The sequence below is a fragment of the Monodelphis domestica genome, chromosome X (assembly GCF_027887165.1).
Source record: "Monodelphis domestica isolate mMonDom1 chromosome X, mMonDom1.pri, whole genome shotgun sequence".
In the NCBI taxonomy this organism is placed as follows: Eukaryota; Metazoa; Chordata; class Mammalia; order Didelphimorphia; family Didelphidae; genus Monodelphis; species Monodelphis domestica.
Genome location: NC_077235.1, coordinates 49971392 through 49987635, shown reverse-complemented (window position 1 = coordinate 49987635; position 16244 = coordinate 49971392). Strand labels below are relative to the sequence as shown.

Genomic DNA, 16244 nt, shown 5'->3' with positions numbered 1-16244 from the left:
AATCTTGTTGTGTTGCAACAAATGACTAGAGGGAAGATTTCCGAAAAGCCTGGGAAAACTTGGGTGGACTGATGCAGAGAGAAGTGAACAGAACCTGGAGAATACTTATACAATAGCAACAACTCTGTAAAGACCAATAATTGGAAGACTTAGAAAATCAAACAACAAATGACCAAGTACAATTCCAAAGGTCCAGTGATGAATTATGTTTCCTTCTTCCTGACAAAGATGAGACAGTCTCGGGTTACAGAATGAAATATCTTTTTTTTGCTCATGGCCAATGTGGGAATTTGTTTTGATTGAAGTAGACATATTTGTTACAAGGGTTTGATTTTTCTTTAGGATGGGGAAGGTAGGAGGGAGGAAAAATACACTTAGAGAAAAAGCCTGTTGGCAATATAAGCAAAACAAAGAACTCTAAGTAGGAGGCAATAAATAAAGTACAAGGTGCCAAGGTATTAATGAGAAAGGATGAGGCTCCAGCTTTGCTCAGGCTTCAGACTTTGCCAGTTGGGCCCTCAGCAGATTTGCCATCCTGGCCCCACTCCTTCAGTGCCTCTCTCCCCCTCTTTCTGTGGCCTCCATCCTTGTAAACAGAGAGGAAATTTATCATTTTCAGACTCCAGCCAGCTCAAGCCAAGTCAGAACAGACGAAAGGACCAGGCAGAATTTCTAGGATCATCAAGGAAGGAAAGACAAACAGCACAGACCAAGAGGGGCTGCAAATGGAAAGAACCTTGGAAGTGCAGATACCTTCAGCAACCACCTCATGGTGTTGTGAAGAAAGCTTCAGGAATTAGTGATGTTGCTCTCAAGATGGTGACAGGTCTAGTGGATACTGAGGTTTTTCAAAATACTTGGCATTCCTCTAACTTCCCAACATCCCTTTGAGGTAGGCAGTGCAAACATATTTCTATTTCACAGAAGAGGAAAGAGAGGGCCTCAAGTTAAATGACTAGCCCAAGTGCTTACAGCTGTCAGAAAGTAGCCTATCTGGAACTGTAAGAGCAGGTCTTCTGCCTCCAAGCCACATTAGTCTTAGAGGCTGAAAAATAAGTTGTTATAATTTATTATAGGAAGAAATAACCTTGTATGATCAGTCATATACCTTTGGCCAAATCCCTTTCAGACCATTAGTTTCTTCCTTTCCAATAGCAATCAATCACCAAACACAGCCTACTGTGTGTTACAAATTGGACTCAGCCCTGGTGATTGGGTTTGATCTCAAAAAGCCATTCCTGCTCTGACATTCTAGGATTTTGATTTTTATGGTCTGTAAAATGGGCAGAATGATACTAGTTGGATTTTCTTCCAATTAGATAAGGGATCTAGACTCTGGTGATGGGATCCTGGGGTAGAGTGTATTTGAATACTGCTATTTTTCTTAAACTAAAGTTTGCATCAACTTGATGGGAGCATCTCCTGTTGTCTGGATTTACCAATCTAATTCATTCCAAACAGACAGCTTGTGGTTATGCTTTTGGGAAACAAAGATTCCTGTCTCTAAAAATAATCTCTAAATCTATGAATCACAGAAACCATGTCATCAAGTGAGGCAGTTGTGGTCTAGTGGGGAGAGTGTGAGGCTTGGCATCAGAAGGCCTGCTCTTCTTCTCTCAGATTGGCTCCTTCTTAAACAGCTGGGAACACTTCTTTGGGCCCCACATTCTCCAGATATCAAGTAGGGAGAGCACAATGGTTCCTTCCTCCCTCAATAGGGGTTTTTTGAGTCTCCATGAATATCACATATATAAAGTATTTTGGAAACTTTACAACTATATCAACTATAAGTATTGTCACCACACATTTGCTCTGGCTATCATCCCCAGTGTTCTCCCTCTTCCACTCTAACTACTGACCTCCCAGGATTCCTTTAAGTCCTGACTAAAATCTCACCTTCTACCAGAAGCCTTCTTCAGCCCTTCTTCATTCTAGTGCTTTCCTTTTAATTTCATTTTTGTCCTGTACACAGCTTGATTTGTATATATTTGTTTGCATATAGTCACCCCCATTAAAATGTAAGCTTCTTGTGGGCGAGGACTGCCTTTTTGCCTCTTTTTCTGTTCCTAGCACTTAGCACAGTGCCTGGCACATAGTAAGAGCTTAATAAATATTCATTGAATTAAACTAAATCACCATGATAAGTCTGAAAGTGTCAAAGTCTGGAGTCACCATCTTCCTCAGAAACTTTTGGGACACTGACAAGAAGTGTCTGAGTTCACTGGCTGTGGGAACATGCTCAAGTAGCTTCCCCTCTTTGAGACCCCTATATAGCATGACAAGACTGAACTAGAAAACCTTCTAAGGCCACTTTCACCTTGGAATACCAAGCTTTTTTACCCCATTCTCCATCAGGGAAGGGGTTGCACTGTATTTAAGGTCCCTTCCAACTGGAAACCATGTGATCACACAATCAAGGCTCAAGTCCCTAGTCAGGTACTTTGGATGACTTGCTTCCTTTCTCTGTGTCTTGAAGTTGTTTGCCATCTATAAAATGAGGGGGTGGTGCTCTGGAAGGCAATTTGGAACTATGCCCAAAGGGCACTAGAAGACTGTCTGTCCTTTGATCCAGCCATAGCACTGCTGGGTTTGTACCCCAAAGAGATAATAAGGAAAAAGACTTGTACAAGAGTATTCATAGCTGCGCTCTTTGTGGTGGCAAAAATTGGAAAACGAGGGGATGCCCATCAATTGGGGAATGGCTGAACAAATTGTGGTATCTGTTGGTGATGGAATATTAGCCTCCAGGGATACAAAGATTCAAATGAAGCAGTTACTGCCCTCAAAGAGTTCAGATGCCATCCTTTGTTGACCTCTGTAGACTTGGACCCTACTACTTGCTCTGCTTCTGAATGCCTTCTCTCCTGGCTCTTCTGGGTTTCTCATTATTACTTCATCCATGCCCTGGACCATCTTACAGTCTTTATTGGTGATCTCATTAGCTTCCATGGGTTCAATGCTCATCTCTAGGTAGATAATTCCCAGATTTAGATAGTCAGCCCTAATCTTTCACCTGAGCCACAAATCGCCAACTGACTGTTGGGCATTTTGGACAGAATGTCTTATAGATGTCCCAAATTTAACACGTCTGAAACAAAACTCTGTATTTCCCCTCTAATCATAACACCCCTCCAAAAAACCCTCTACTCTTCTCAACTTGAAGTGATAGGATTTTGTATCAGATTTTTTTTGTATCAGATTGGATTTTAGAATCATAGAATACTAGGATTTATAGTGGAAAGGAAGTTAAGTGTCAGCTGAAGGAGAAGGAAAAATCATAGGTTATTTAAGTGGCAAACTAGTCTGGAGCAATATAAGCATGATGGTCTTATTAACAGAAATCAAGAAATTAGAAGGAGGCCCAATTAAGGGAGAGAAGATGAGTTTGGTTTCAGACAAGATGAGCTAGAGGTGCCAGTGGGACACTCAGGTGGTAGTACTGAATTGTAAATATCAAATGAGAATGTTTTAGAGAGGTGCTGGGTGGAGCTAGAGATTTGGGAATTATAGGATCATAGATTGTCACTTGGAAGTGACCTTAAAGATCAACAAGTCTGACCATCTCATTTTGTTGATGAAGAAACTGAAGCCCATAGTGGTCAATTGACTTGTACAGGGTCCCAGAGTTAGCAAGTGACTCTCACAGGCAGGATTCTAACCCACATCTTCCTGGCTCCAGGTCCAGCATTCTCACCAATTCTCCAAGTTGCTTCAATTCTATCCAAGTGGTAACTGAAGTTATGGGAGATCACCAAAGGACAGAGCATAAAGAGACGAGTTCCCTGGATAGAACCTTAGGTATACCCATATTCAAGGGTTAGGAGGGATAAAAGGAGTCACCAAAAGAGGTAGAGTATAAATGTGAAGAGTGTGACTTGGCCAAGGCCACAGAACAAGTAAGTGGCATGTTTGGGACCATGATTTTCTTAAGGGCTCCAAGACTGATACTCCTTCCACTGCACCAAATTTCAAAGCTAGAAATCCACTTATGAAACATAGGTTGAACCATACAATTTAATGAGAAGGAAAATTAATGCCTTAGAGGAAAAAGGTGAGCTATAAGAAGCCAGTGGCAAGTAAGCTAAGGGAGGAGAACACTCTAGTCTAGGCTGATGGGATGATAATTTCTAGGGTGGCAAAGTAGAGGAAAACTTTTTTTTTCTTAAAGAATAAGGGGATAAGGAAAAAGACTTGTACAAGAATATTCATAGCTGCACTCTTTGTGGTGGCCAAAAATTGGAAAATGAGGGGATGCTCTTCAATTGGGGAATGGCTGAGCAAATTGTGGTATATGTTGGTGATGGAATACTATTGTGCTCAAAGGAATAAGAAAGTGGAGGAATTCCATGGAGACCGGAACAACCTCCAGGAAGTGATGCAGAGTGAGAGGATCAGAACCAGGAAAACATTGTACCCAGAGACTTATACACTGTGGTACAATCAAAGGTAATGGACTTCTCCATTAGTGGCAATGCAATGTCCCTGAACAATATGCAGGGATCTAAAAAACACTATCCACAAGCAGAAGATAAACTGTGGGAGTAAAAACACCGATGAAAAGCAACTGCTTGACTACAGGGTTGGAGGGGATATGACTGAGGAGAGACTCTAAATGAACACTATAATGCAAATTCCAACAACAGGGAAATGGGTTCAAGTCAAGAACACATGTGATAACCAGTGGAATCGTGCATCGGCTATGGGAGAGGGAAACGTGGTGGGAGGGGGGGAGGGGAGGAAAAGAAAATGATCTTTGTTTCCAGTGAATAATGTATGGAAATGACCAAATAAAATAATGTTTAAAATTTAAAAAAAAGACTAAGGGAGCCCTGAGCATGGATATATGCTTAGAAAGAAGAGACAGAGGAGGAATATTATAAATGCATTGAGAGGGATGAGATGATTATTGGAGTAATGCCAAGGAAATGACAGATGAGTATCAATGCAAGGGCTAGCCTTGGCTAGAGTCAGCTTTTCCTCTAAGACTGTAATGAGAGAGAGAATGGGGGAAGACAAAGATGACAAGAGTTGAAGGAATTCATATAGAATAGCCTCAATCTTCTTAGTAAAGTACGCAATAGCTAGGAAGCATGGTGGATAAAGAAGTAGGCCTGGAGGCAGACCTGAGTTCAGATCTAGATTCAGATATGTAATATAGCTGTCTGACCTTGGAAAAGTCATTTAACCTCTGTCTGCTTCAATTTCTTCAGCAGTGAAGAAGAGATAATAATATCACTTACTTCAGAGGGTTGTTGTAAGAATCAAATGAAATCATATTGGTGAAGTATTTAGCACAGTAACTGGCACATAATAGGTACTATATAAATGTTAGCTATTGTTGTAAAGTAAGATCATTTGCTGAGAGGGAAGGGAAAAAGACTGGAGGAATGAGAAGAGAAAGTTTGAAACAGCCCTTGGGGAAAGATCAATGAAAGGGTAACCATGTCATAGTGAGGGTTCTGAAGTTAGACAGTATACATTTTTGGGGACCCTGTCAACATAGTTTCAGCAATGTTTGACTGATTGAATGGAGGAGACGGGTGGTTAAAATACCCCCACAACAGCAATGTAGGAAGGGCAGAAAGTCAAGAGGGCAAGGGATTCAAAGGAGGAAGAGAATTAAATTAGAAAAGGAACACATTTCTAAATCCCTCCAGGTTAGAGAAATGCAAATTAAAACAATACCAAGGTACCATTTCATGCCTAGCAGACTGGCCAATATGGCAGCAAAGGAAAGTGATAAATGGTGGAGAGGATGTGGCAAAATTGGGACACTGATTGATGTATTGCTGGTCGAGTTGTGAATTGGTCCAACCATTCTGAAGGGTAATTTGGAATTATGCCCAAAGGGCTTTAAAAGACTGTCCTTTGATCCAGTCATACCACTGCTGGGTTTATACCCTCAAGAGATAATAAGGAAAAAAGACTTGTACAAGAATATTCATAGCTGCGCTCTTTGTGGTGGCAAAAATTTGGAAAATGAGGGGATGCCCTTCAATTGGGGAATGGCTAAGCAAATTGTGGTATATGTTGGTGATGGAATACTATTGTGCTATAAGGAGTGATGAACTGGAGGAATTCCATGTGAACTGGAATGACCTCCAGGAAGTGATGCAGAGTGAGAGGAGCAGAAACAGGAGAACTTTGTACACGGAGACTGATACACTGTGGCACAATTGAACATAATAGACTTCTCTACCAGCAGCAATGCAATGACCCAGGACTATTCAGAGGAACTTATGAGAAAGATGCTATCCACATCGAGAGAAAGAACTGTGGGAGCAGAAATACTGACTAAAATCATGTGATTGATCACGTAGTTTGATGGGGATATGATTGGGGATGTAGACTCCAAATGATCACTCTAGTGCAGATATTAATAATATGGTAATAGGTTTTGACCAATGATACATGTATAACCCAGTGGAATTGCTCATCAGCTCCATGAGGGAAGAGGGAAGGGAAAGAACATGAATCATATAACCATGGAAAATATTCTAAATAAATAAATTTTTAAAAAGAAAAGAAAAAGAACACATACATGTGCTTTAGGAGGTTGTGGGGAGCCCTTCTCTGTGGAGCCCAAGTTCTGTCAGGTCCTTTCAAGGTAAGCTTTGGTGAAAGAGGAGGCTAATGACATGTTTATGGCTGTAGAGTACAGAAGGGTTTCAATCTGCACTGGGGAAGAGAACCTTGACTTAGATGAAACTGGACCTTTCTCAGTATCAAGGAGGAAGTAAAGTTGTGAGCCTTCATGGCCCACCATTTCTAGCAATGTCGAAAAGTAGGATCACCTCAAATCAAAGAGCAAGACAGGGACATTCAGATCATCCAAGGCTCTAGTTCCACCTCCTTGTTTTCTAGATAGAGAAACAAAGACCTAAGTGAGGAGAAGGGAACTTATCATGAGATCATAGAGAGTCATCTCTAAGCAACTTCAAAGACCATCCAGTCCAACAGTTGTTGAACTCAAATAGAAATGGAGCTACTGAACCACACAGAAGTATTCCTGTGGCAGCTTATTATGAGGATGCTTATGGGCTATAAATTGATTAAAAATATCTATTTTTAAAACATTTTAATCTGGTGACAGAGTATGATTGGCCCCCTGGAGACATGTTTGACACCTCTCGTCTAGCCTATCCCTCTCATTTTCCAGTCAAGGGAACTTCAGTCCAGAGAAAGGAATAAATTTACCCAAGATTGCACAGCTAACAAGTCCCAAAGCTGGAACTTGCACTTGAGTCTCCCAAGCCAATGCTCTTCCCTAGTCTACCACACTGGTGAGGGGGGGAACACTGGCCCTTCTTCTAAGATCTGCAAGATCATGGAATCAAACCCCCTAATTTATCTCTCCTTCATATTGAAGCCCTTCCAGCCACAGGCAGTTAACCTTTGCTGAACCCATTTTGGGTGTTCTCTACCCACTGCACCTGTACATAGTAAATAGTTGGGCCAATTCTATAAGAGAAAGAGTATTCCTCAGTACCGGTGGCTTTTACCCAAGTCACAATTCCATCTCCCTTGCTCCAACTTTCATTTGGTGGCATGAGGATAATTGATACATCCTGAAATAGCAACTATATTTAAATGCTACCCTGGCATTTCAACCATTAACATCTTGTGTTTGCATGTTTTGTGCACGAGGCAGAAAAATGTACAGTGTAATGATGGGGAAAGAAGTGTGTAGGCATTCAGGCAGTCCTGACCCTGGCTGAGCACAGCCATCTAGAAGCTCTCAGCTTGCCCTTGAACCTTTGGGACCAAACTGAGCCCATACAAACAAGCCACTGGAATGGCACCCACACAGTCCCACACATGCTTATGTCATAAAAATGGAAAGCCAATGTGTTTGTTTGCTTCAACTGGCTGCGTGCCACACAGAGGCCAGCAGGCCAGGCCAAAGGGGGAAGTGTGGATGTAGCAACTGTACTTGGCTATCTCTCTCCTCCAGACCTGGGGGTGTCATTTGCTTGTGGCATGGCTGTGAGTCATGGACCACTGCAATCTCTCAAGAATTCAAAGAAATATAACCCAGAGGGACATGCAGCATGTTGGAGTGAATAGAGGGCTACCTTAGAGCCCAAAGACTTGGCTCATCCTCTTGAGTGGGTGCAGACAAGTCCCAGAAGACTAACAAGAAGGAATGAATGAATTGTATCCTACATTGTTGGAAGAGGTACCATAGCTAAGAGAACCCAAAACCACTAGAAGAGTTGAGCATAACCTTGGACAAGTCACAGCACAGTATTGATGATCTAGAAAATAAGCACAAGACACTCAAACTACCTACCTGATGGGGCTGTTGTGACAAAAAACATTTCATAAACAAGTTAGCAAAAGGAGAAGGGAATGGAATGGTAGGACTGTGTCGTGGAAACAATGGGCATGATCTTGAAGAGACTTTGGGAGATAGCGGAGGCTATAAGGACCTTCTTGCATGCTATGGTCCACAAGGTCAGGAAGAGTCAACAACTGAATAGCAATAATGGTAAAACATAACACCTGAATGTGCTCTGGTAGCTTTGTTTGAGGGGTGCCTGGGTGGCAAGGTGGAGTAAGAAGTAAGTCCAGATTTGCTGGGGAGATCATTCATCTTAGTTACTTAGAAAAACACATTCGGTAAGTGGCTGGATCTCACGTCCTTCCATCCCCACTAAATCTTTGTATTCAAGTGAAGACAGGTAGCTATGACATAGCACAGTGGATAGAGGTTTGGCCTGGGAGCCAGGAAGAACTAGGTTTAAGTCCTACTTCAGACATATATTGCCTGTATGACCCTGAGCAAGTCACTTGAGTGGCTTCTAAGCATGTTTCAATGCTCTAGACAATTCTCTAATAAAGATGTCTCAATGGAGGGATTTTCCATACTGGGAATTATATTCACAGGTCTGAGTTCCTTTGTCTACTTGAAAAGATAAAACAAAATCCCAAACATTGTTTTTTACAATAGAGAACATGACATGAACTTAGTTTGGTTTACCTGAATTCTAAGGTCACACGACATCCAAGCTGGAAGGAACCTTAAAAGTCATTTCATTGGGGCAGTCAGGTGCCTTAGTGGATAGACTTTATCCAGGCTTGCAGGCAGGAGGTCCTGGGTCCAAATTTGGCCTCAGACATTTCCTAGCTGTGTGACCCTGGAAAGTCACCTAATCCCAAGTGCCTCAGCTTTACCCCAGTTTTGCCTTGGAACACATACTTAGCATCTATTCCAAGACAGAAGGTAAGAGTTTAAAATAAAGAAGTCAGCTTGTCATAGAAATTTCAAGTTGGAAGGGTATAGTCATAGGTCTAGAGCTGTGAGGAGCCTTGAGGAAAGTGAAGTCTTCTCACTGAACCCTCTGCCTTGAATCTCTCCCCATTCTGTTCCATCCTCCACTCAGTTGTCAAACTGATCTTACAGTGCAGATTTGACCGGGTCACTTCCCTGCTCCAGTTAAAACTCCACTGGCACCTCCACAATCAATGCGAAAAGCCTATTAGTTTTTAAGAGCCCTTTCAAAGCTGGCCCCTTGCTAGCTTTCCAGCTTGTAAGTAAGTATACTCTGCAAGCCAGTGACCATTTGCTCCCTGGCTGCTCTCCTGAACTTCATGATGTCCAGATACAGACCATCCTGTGAGATGAAATCAACTTAGAAACTCATACATGCTCAGATTAGTTCTTCCCCTGGTTGTAGGGCTTTGGGGATATCCCCTGCCTTTTGACCTTCTTTTTTATGTGTTGTCTCTGTAATAGTAAAAAATAGCATCTATGACTCCATTTTGCCTTTATCTACCATTTTGTGATATGGCCAAACAAGTAGCTAGGTAGAGCTGGGCCTGGAGTCAAGAAGACCTGAGTTTCAATACAGCCTCAGACACTTATTAGCCAGGCAAATCACTTAACCCTGCTTGCCTACGTTTCCTCATCTGTAAAATAAACTGGAGAAGGAATTTGCAAACCACTCTAGTATCTTTGCCAAGAAAATCCCAAATGGGATCAGGAAGAGTTGGACATGACTGAAAAAATTACTAGGGAGGGAGGAAAAGAGAGAAAGAAGAAGGAGGGGGGAGAGAGACAGAGACAGAGAAGAAAGGAGAGGGAGAGACAGACAGACCGGAGGGGGAGAGGGAGAAGGAGAGAGAGAGAGAATGAAAATGAGTATTGTGTAGGGTCCACTAGACTGGGAATCAGGAAGCCTGTATTCTAGGTTGGAGTCTACCACTTACTAGCTATTCAGCTTTGGGAAAGTCTCTTTCCCTCTCCTGTGAAATGAGAACATTGGGTTAGGTGGTCTCTAAAGTTCAGACATTCTCTGATCTAAGGATCCTTCCTGTTCTTACATTCTATCTTCTCTCTGGGGGCCAGGGGCCTTTCCTGGTGCCCCTTATAGCACGCTGCATGGGGTAGACCAAGTCTTCAAGTTTCAAATTCCATACCTCAGATGAGCCAGGCCCCTCTTCCCTTTGAAGGTCAACCTTTCAAGTTGATGGAAGTGAGGAACAAAATAAAAATAAACTTAACTGTGAAACAAATTGTAGGCCAAGGAGGAATATGACCAACAGCTCCTGACCCAAGCCTTCTCCTGGGACCAGCAGGAAGTTAAATGTTTCTGGCTTTTTGGTGAGTAGGACTCTCCTTTCATTTGGTTTGCGTGACCAAAATCATTTAATAAAAATGTTCCCTGTTCCCTTCAAAAGCAAAACAAACCAAACCAAAAGTACGGCAACCTATCTGAGCAATGTTCTGGGATCAGGCCCAAATGGACCTACCCTAAAACCCATCAGGGGGAAGGTAAGGAGCCAGATTCCACAGAGCAGGCAACACCTACAGGACTTCTGCTGATAAATGCCAACCCACCCCTGATTAACCACCCAAATGCTCCATGGCGATATGGTCTCATTCCAAATACATAAATGTGGAGGGGTCCTGACTGCCAAACACACCAACAGACCCTCTAGATTTAGAGATGATCAGGGTATTGCACAAAGTCCAATCTTTCACTAGATCTGTACCATTAGAGCACTGCTGAAGTATTCAAGACTTATGAGTTACCTCTTTTTAATTATTTTGAAAACAAGTCACTTGAATTTCTGTTAAATTCTTGGGCAACAAAACCAGAATAGTTTCTGCCTCTCCATCTAATACTCTAGGATTAAGGGCAGTAAAATATAGTTTTTGATCTTCTGCATAAAAACCATGGAAATTGGGGCATCTGGGTAGCTCAGTGGATTGAGAGCCAGGCCTAGAGATGGGAGGTCCTAGGTTCAAATCTGGCCTCAGACACTTCCCAGCTGTGTGACCCTGGGCAAGTCACTTGACCACCACTGCCTAGCCCTTACCACTCTTCTGCCTTGGAACCAATACACAGTATTGATTTCAAGATGGAAGGTAAAGTTTAAAAAAACATTGAAATAAGGCAAGAATCTTACTGTACTAATGGGGATGCTCAAGAAAACCCTGTGTCCCTCTTGCCTTTAGGATAAGATACAGAGGGCATGTTTGACTTTTTAATTCCTTCACCCCCTCACTCTAACCTGATCACACATTTATTCCCTTGTACCTTTTGAGCCAAACTGGCCTGCTTGCTATTTATTCCCCATAGGCAATAATGTATCTTCCATCTCTAGGCCTTTGCCCAGGCTGTCCCCCTTTCCTAGAATGTACTCCCTCCTCATCCTGGTCTCAAAGGATGCCAAGCTTCCTTCAGAGCTGAGCTCAAGCTTCCTATCCTAGAGAAAGTCTATTTTGACCTGCCCAGTTCTCACTTCCCTCTACCCACAAATTACTTTAGATTTAATTTTCTATGTATATATGTTTGTTCTTTCTCTCTCTCTCTCTCTCTCTCTCTCTCTCTCTCTCTCTCTCTCTCTCTCTCTCTCTCTCTCTCTCTCTTTCTCGTACCTTGAGGGCAAGGAGTATTTTTAATTTTGTCTTTGTCTCCATGGTACCTAGCACAGTGCTTGGACACATAGTAGGTACTTAATAAACACCCATGAGTTAAACAGTAATGAGGACTGTGAATACTTCTCTATACATTAAGATGAAAGCTTAGCAAGTCATGTGATTGGATTCCCAAAAGTCCACTCTGATAACCAGATTCAGATTTTTTAAAGACTAAAAGCCTACCACATATTTTTCGGAAATCCTCTCCAGTCAGCTCAAAATTGAGTTGGGCAGGAATTTTGGTTTTCTGACCATTTCTCAAGCTGGTGTTTTGATCTTCAGAGACTTCAATTGAGTTTAAAAGGACCTTAGAGGACATCCAGTCTAGGCATCGAAGGCTTTTCCTCTTAGAAAGGCGGTGGCCATGGAGCTGAAAGATAGCTGCTTCTGGCTCTGGATGGGCTAGTATAGCTCACCATGGGGCTGGGCCATGTAGCCCCATAACTTCTCTCAACCTAAGTTTTGTCCTCTGTAAAATGGGCGCAAGAAGAACAGCTATGTCTACTGCATTTGCCATTATAAGCTTCAAGGGAGGTAAAGAAAAGGAATTGCTTCAAAACTTAAAGGCTTATAAATATTTCTTCTGGTGCTAGTCAATACATTACTGAGACTATAGCCACCAAGGCAAGTGCTTTGGTGACTGTTTTACCTGTCCCCTTTCTATCCTTCCTTCCATCTTCCCCCAAGATGTTTAAGGCACATGAATGTCTTTACAGATGATTTATTCTGTGGACATGTGAAAGTATATTTGCAACCTCCATTTCAATTTCTTTAGAAATAGTAAGACATAATATTTCTCTGTTCTAAGCCCTATCCAGGCCCCCCCTCTCCACTCTGCCCCACAAAGTGGGTTTAGGTCAAGAACAAAAAGTCCTTAAAGAAATAGATTTCGGTAGAAAGTCAACTTTGAACGAAGAATTCCTGGCATAATTGAGATCTCCCATGAAGTGACTGAGCTACTGAGCTACCTCTAGGGCCAGACTCCTCTTTCCTTTCTCCATTCAGAAAGGACGGTACTGATATTCATCTCAGGAAGGAGACTTTTAAAAGTGGTCTAGAGTATTCTAGAGTTTGGTCCCTACACTATACTGTAACATAGCATGATCTTTTCCTTGCTCAAACTTCCTGTAAATGCGACTTCAAATCATCTTGGGGTGGAGAGGGAAGCCCAACTCCAGTTTGAACCTTTCTCTCTCAAATCTCGAAACACTTGGATTCAAAATAACATTAAGTTAAATAGTGTGTTGGCAGACTTGTGTCTAAAACGCAGAGTATGGTATCAACATTTTTTTCTTAAATCAGTAGTTCTTTCCTGGGATTTGAGGGAGGCAATGTAAGGTAGTGGAAAGATTGCTGTAGCTCCTCCTCCTTCCTCTTTGGGCTACCCTTCTCTTCTCAATCTGCTGCTGTCTCTGCCACTGGCCAAGGAGTGGCACCAAGCCCCTCTACCAATCAAGGGTGACCATAAGCCAGACAAACCAAAAGAACAGGTGCTGAAGGACAATGCCAAACTGGCTGAGCATAAACTCCATTCAGGCACACCACTGCGGCCAGCTCAGTCCAACCCATGTTATGCTGCAGTGTAGTGGAGATAAGTCCTCTTCTTCCACACTATGAAGTATAAACCGCAGGACCCCAGGGACCCCAGCAATGACTGCTTTGTGCTCTCCAAGGGCCATGTGGTTCGCATCCTCTCTGCAGACTGGGCTGAGGCAGGCTTCCTGCCAGAGGCTGAGCTGTTGAACTCGAGGAAGATGAGCTCCATTCTGGATGGCCACCCAGTCCCTAAATAAGCCTTTAGAGACATGGCTACCAGTTCCCTGGGTCAAGGGCTTGGAGCAGTTTGTGGAATGGCCCACATAGGCAAATACTTTGACAAAGCTAGCTACTCTGTTGGATGGTTAAGGTTCCATGTGGGAGACCATTGCCTTTGGAAGATTCTACAAGTTGGATAACCTGGTTGTCATCCTTGACAACTGGCCAGGCCAGAGTGACCTTGCCCCATTGCAGTACCAAGTGAATGTGTACCAGACATGATATGAATCCTTTGGGTGGAATGCAATTATAGCAAATGGACACAGTGTGGAGGAACTCTGCAAGGCCTTCAACCAGGGTAAACATCAGCCACTGGCAGTAAACTCAAAGGTAAATAAGAGTAGAAGAATCTCGGGTGTGGAAGATAAGGAATCTTGCCATTGGAAACCTCTTCCAAAAACATGGTGGAACAGGGCACTGAGAAAATATACATTCAAATCCAAAGTGAAGAGGATTCTAGCGTCCCTCTTGAAGGAGATTATCTCCACAGTTAAAATCACCAAATACAAATGCCATTTCCCCCAAATTATGCACTTGGAAACAAGATGGCCACTCAGAAAGCATATGGCGTGACCATGGCCAAACTGAGGCATGCCAGTGACTGTGATTTCCCGAGACGGGGGCACCATTAATTCCACTTTTTCAGAACTCTTCAAGAATGAGCATCCCAATAATTCCTTTGAGTGTTTCATTTTAGAACAGAACACTATGAACATCATTGTGGGGTATGCCACACGAGACAGAATCATGCCTTTCTACAGCAGGTTTGCTGACTTCTTTGTCAGGGCCTTCAACCAGATCCATATGGCAGCAGTTTCTAAGAGCATCATCAACCTCTGAGACTCACACTGTGGAGCACCTGTCAGTGAAGATGGTCCTACTCAGATGGCCCTTGAAGTGCTTGCCATGTTCTGGAGCATTCTCAGTGGGATAGTCTTTTACCAGCATGGTGCTGTGACTACTGAGAAAGCAGTGGAGCTACATACCAACATGAAAAACATCTGTTTTATAAGGACCAGTCACCCAGAGAATGCAATTATTTACTACAACCCTGAAGACTTCCAGGTTGGCCAGGATAAGCTAGTCCTGAAGAACAAGGATGACCAGGTCACTGTGACAGGAGATGGAATGAGCCTCCATGAAGCCTTGACAGCCATAGAGTACTTGAAGAAAGAAAAGATCCATATCCAACTATTTGATCCCTTTATAATCTGTTAGTGCCTGTGCAACAAATGGACAAATTCTGACCAAGGGAGACCATTACTCTGAGGGTGGTATAGAAGTCAAGCCTGTTGCTGAAGTAGGTGAACCTGGCATCACTATCACTCGCTTGGCAGCCTTTGGAATTCCAAGAATGATGAAATGAGTGGAGCTGCTGAAGGTTTGGGGGATCAACAAGGACACCACTGAATGAATGCTTTGTCTTAAGCTTAAGATGCCTGTTAGTGATGCCATACCAAAACTAGGGGTAGGAAAGAGAGAGAAAAACATTTCTGCAACTTTATATATAAAAAGTAACTTTTGTTATTACTGATGATCAATTAAAAATAACAATTATTGTTACTAAAAGTGTTTTGAGGAAGGAAAAAATATCACTGACCTTGAAACTAGGTTCAGATCTATGTTCAATAGTTTATTTTTACCTGTGTGACTGGGCAAAGCAGTTTCTTTTTCTGGGACTTATTTCACCTCTCTGTAAAACAAGAAGGCTAGACAAGATGCCCTCCAAGGGTCCTCCCTACTCTAAACCTATGATCCTGTGAACTCATGGAACCAACTGAAAAATGGCTTCATAAAGATTTTCCGTACAATAAGCCTCCTGGGAGTTTTCAGATGAAGAAATCAAAGCTATCAACAGTCATATGAAAAACACTCTAAATCACTAATAATTAGAGAAATGCAAATTAAAATGACTCTGAGGTACTACCTCACACCCATTAGATTGGCTAACATGACAGGAAAGGAAAATGACAGATGCTGGAGGGCATGTAGGAAAACAGGGACATTAAATGCACTGTTGATGGAGCTGTGAACTAATCTAACCATTCTGGAAAACAATTTGGCACTGTGCCCAAAGAGCTATAAAACTGTTCATACCCTTTAACCCAGCAATACCACTACTAGGTTTTACCCCAAGGAGATCAAAGGAAAAGGAAAAGGGCCCATATGTACAAAAATATCTATAACACTTCTTGTTGTGGTAGCAAAGACTAGAAACTGAAGGAATGCCTGAACAAGTTATAATATGTAAATGTAATGAAATATTATCTTCCTATGAGAAAGGATGAATGGGGATGGTTTCACAAACAACTGAGAAGATTTATACGAACTGATGAAAAGTGAAGTGAGCAGAAGAAGAACAATTTACCCAGTAATGGAAATACTATAGTAATAATCAACTGTGAAAGACTTAGCAACTCTCATCAATGTAATGATCTATGACAATTCCAAAGGATCTATGATGAAAAATGTTCTCGGTCTCCAGAAAGAGAATCGATAC

The 16244-nt window shown here is 42.3% G+C and overlaps 1 protein-coding gene and 1 pseudogene across 2 annotated transcripts in view; one reads left to right on the top strand and one right to left on the bottom strand.

The window, feature by feature from the left end:
- The window catches only part of GPC3 (glypican 3), a 777056-nt gene that overhangs the window by 159733 nt on the left and 601079 nt on the right, over positions 1 to 16244 (bottom strand). The gene's annotated exons all lie outside the window — the stretch shown is intronic.
- Positions 8383 to 15158, top strand: LOC103093445 (transketolase-like; annotated as a pseudogene).